This window comes from Trematomus bernacchii, unplaced genomic scaffold (genome assembly GCF_902827165.1).
Source record: "Trematomus bernacchii unplaced genomic scaffold, fTreBer1.1, whole genome shotgun sequence".
NCBI lineage: Eukaryota > Metazoa > Chordata > Actinopteri > Perciformes > Nototheniidae > Trematomus > Trematomus bernacchii.
The window spans coordinates 7,909,189-7,913,237 of record NW_022987803.1 but is presented as its reverse complement, the minus strand read 5'-3'; the positions used below and the strand labels follow the sequence as shown (position 1 = coordinate 7,913,237).

Below are 4,049 nucleotides of genomic sequence, written 5' to 3'. Positions count from 1 at the left end.
AATAGGTTTAAATGTATAATATGTTGCAGACAGTGTAAGGGCTGAAAGTCTGAACAGATCATCTACATACTTCCCAGGTCTTAAATAAAAAACAGCAAAATATACACATATTTGTAAAGGTATGTAAATATGTTGTTCATAATATCTTTATATGTTTTATTTCAACATTTCATTCGACTTGCACTGACCTGACATGACCTCTGGACATTTACTTAAGACAATAATGGAAAGTAAAATGATTTCAAAAGTGTTGTTTTATTTTATTTCAGCATGTATGCTGAAATAAACTAAAACACATTAGAAAAAAGATGCAGTAACAGGGGTTTTAGTTCTGCAAAATAGGGCCTGTAGCCTTTGAAATTAAGGTGCTTTCTTACTGCAAAGATGTGTTTTAACTACCAGGAAAAGGTGTATTTAAGACTATCTTCAAGTGAATTGTTTTTAATTGAAGAATAAAGCATTAAGAAGAAGAAGAATGTAAGGTTACAACAATAATGGGTTTTCAAATACAAGAATATTGTGAGCCCGTTATGTTTATTTTCTGTTTGATGTAATTAACCAATCCTTTGTTACATTCTAAAGGAATTAATCATCCCCTGTGTCAACATTTGATAAAAAAGCAGAACCACAGGGCTTCCTGTCAAGCAGCAAACCACAACCACTTTTCTTCATGTAGACGTTTCTCTTTATGATGCAGAAAAACCTTGAAGGGGTTATTTGTCTCATCTGCAGGCAGCAAGGCAGCACATAACTCAACATGAGATGCAAATATAACGGCACTCTGCTCACCAGCGTGCTCCCGCCACTGCTGATGACAGAGTTTGTTTTGGGAGTCGTTGGCAATGTGTTGTGTCTCGTCAAATTTGTTAGTTATGTTTTTGTATTTTGTCTGTCATTCCAAGTCTAGTCAGGTATTTATGTCAAGTCAGGTTTTCATGTTATTTCACGTCATGTCATGTCTGTCTATTTATGTCACGTCTCGTTTTCCATTTCCTGTTTTATTTTGTACTTACCTCTTGTCTCTCATTCCAGGCCCTGTTACTTCCTCCCTTTGTGTGTTTTCCCGCCATCGTCAGCGTCTGCCCCGCTGATTGTTTCCACCTGTTCCCACTCACCTCATGTTTAAATAGTCCTGTCTTCCCCTGTCCTGTGTCAGTTCGTCTTGTTTGTTTGCCATGAATGGTCATGCTAGGCCTCAGCAAATAGAGGATCGAGTCCAGTCAAGTCAGGTTGTGTTATCTTGCTATTTTTGTAGACTTAAGTTAATCTTAAATTCCTTTTTTTGTTACGCTTTTCTTTTTTCCTCCTTGTGAGTAGTGATGGCGAGATGAAGCCTTATGAAGCTTTGAAGCTTTCCAGCCAATTGGTTCGCAATTGGGTTCATCTCATGAGGCTTCATCATGGGCTTCATCTGAACACAAACCCCCCTGTTGGTCAAAGTGTGTAAAACAGGCAGATTGGACATCTCAATAGTGTGCTGTATCTCATACCGAGTTCCCAATGAGTAAAGTCTTAGAATAACTCAAAACAACGAACATAAAATCATATTTTCATGTGAACAATATTGTATTTATTCCAGTTTAATGATTGTGATTGAAAAGCCTAAGGAGGCTGGTAAACATTGCAGGGATTTGTATTCCTTAATAATATTCGTAAACTTAACCATGTTGTAGCCAGAGAAAGGCTAAACCATATCAAAGAATACATTTATTAACTACATTATCTCATTTAGCTGTAGCTTTTATAAACCAAAAAAAAGACGTATTGACCAGTCGTTGAACCAGAGACCCTGCGGTTGTAAGTCAACCGCTTTCCATTTGAGCCACAGCACACACGCTGAATCTATATGAATAAACTAGATACTATTTATTCCTGTATTTATTCATGTTTTTATTCCTACATTTATTTATACTTTTATTTACTGTATTTATACTTATGACATGTTCCGACCTCTATATAAGTGAGGGTCTGAGCTCTCTTAATACCATCGTGTCACCGGGCCCGGGTACAGGAAGGGTAATATCATTCTTATTATACATCCATGGGTATTATGAGCGTTGTGGTTCAACCATAGGGTTCAACCGATCTGAAGCACTTTCTGAAGCAGTCACGTGGTATTGAGGGGCAGCGAGGCTTCGTTTGTCATCGGTGACATCACTGGCCCAAAACGATACAAGCCTCGATACAAGCTTCACAAAAAGCTTCGGGGATTACTCGACACACACTCCGAAGCCTCGGTGCAATACGTAACATCACTACTTGTGAGCGCTTTTTGTTATTCTAGTACCTACTCTGTTACCTACTCTGTTAAGAGGGATTTTTGTTCTTTGAAATAAAAAATACATTTTTGTAACATTCAAGACTTTGTCTCTGGGTCGTGCATTTGGATTCTCCAGTCTGTGTCGAGGTCGTGACACAATGGTTTGGCTCTCTGGATCTTCTGCTTCCACATGAAGCCCTGGAAGAGCAGCACAGTGTTACTCTTCAACCTGGCAATGGCTGATTTCATGCTGATTGTGGCTTTGCCTTTCCGTGTAAGCTACTACTTATCTGGGATCAAGTGGGCGTTTGGACTCCCTCTGTGCAACATCTGCCTCTTCATGTTGGCCCTGAACCGCAGTGGAAGCAGCATCTTCCTGATGGCCATCACTGTGGACAGGTACATGCGAGTGGTGCACCCCCATCACGCCATCAACTCTCTTAGCATCCCTAAAGCCATGTGTGGAGCACTTGTACTGTGGCTGTTACATTTATCAATGACAGTTAATATTTTTAGTCTGCAACACATCAATACGACCTACTGCGACAGCTTCTTCATCAAGACTGAAGCCTCGCCCAATCTGAACTGGCACAAGTTTGTGTTTATCTTCTCCTTCTACATGCCTCTGTTGTGATTCTCTACTGCACTATCCAGATCATCAGACACTTGAGACGGAGAAAGTTGTCCCAGCAAGCAAAGATTAAAAAGGCTCTTTGCTTCATCAAAGTCGTGGCGGTGATCTTCATCGTTTGCTTCCTCCCGAGCAACATCACGCAGCTGATCATTTGGATCAAGACCCAGCAGTTAGCCAGAAACCTCTCTGGACCTGAAGTCTGCCACGCTATGGATAACCTGACCACCGTGTTTTACCTCAACATCAGCCTGACGTATCTCAACAGCGTGTTGGACCCTGTGGTTTACTACTTCTCCAGCCCTACCTTCAAGAACATCTGCAGGAAAGCTCTGCATCTGTCCCAAGTAGACAATGCTGAGAGTTCAGAGAAGAAAACTCGAGAGACAGGCTCCCAGTCACCAGCTGTGATAACAACATCCAGGAAACATTGAGAAGGATGCAGCTTAAAGTTTGATCAAAAGTGATGAGATATTTTTTAAGTTTTCATGCGAGTGCTGCAGCCAACCAGATATCTTTAACTTACCTTTCTTATACAGCAGTTATCCAGTATATGACTGTGCTTAAAATAACTGTATTGTCTTGCACACATATGCTATTGTCATTTTGTAAAGTTATGTTATGGTTTAATTTGTTATATATTGATGGCACATTTGTTGTCATTTTGCAAAACACATGCTTTGAAATCATTGATATATATTATATTTTATTCAACTTATACAAATACCAAACTATGCTGTATAAAGCCAAATTAAAACGTTTTGCTATTTGTAGGAGCCATTTCCTTAGTTTATATTATTTTATCTTTTTAGAGTACATAGCCTGAGATTCTGTGGTGTATATTATTTAATTTGAGTGTGTTACTCCTGCTGGTCGAGGTGCTGCAGCATAAAACGAGAGGTGCTGCAGCCTACTGGCGTGGCTGACTGACGCAAACAGTTTTTAGACCTTGCTGGTTGGGAGCGTCACAGCTTGGTTCTTGTGCCTTTAACATTGAAGTATCAGTTTATATGACAAATAGTGTGTTTAAAAACGTTTATTTATTTTTGCCTATTTTGGAATAAACTATCTTACTTTTCAATCGCATCTGGACATTTCTATATTTTTTCTCTCAAACTACAAGCGTCTATTCCTCGGACAGCCCCACGAGTGAATCAC

General features: G+C 39.6%; 1 pseudogene; it reads left to right on the top strand.

Annotated features, from left to right (window-relative positions):
• The first annotated feature begins 757 nt into the window (after positions 1 to 757).
• On the top strand, positions 758 to 3,325 carry LOC117498610 (annotated as a pseudogene).
• The last annotated feature ends 724 nt before the right edge of the window (positions 3,326 to 4,049 follow it).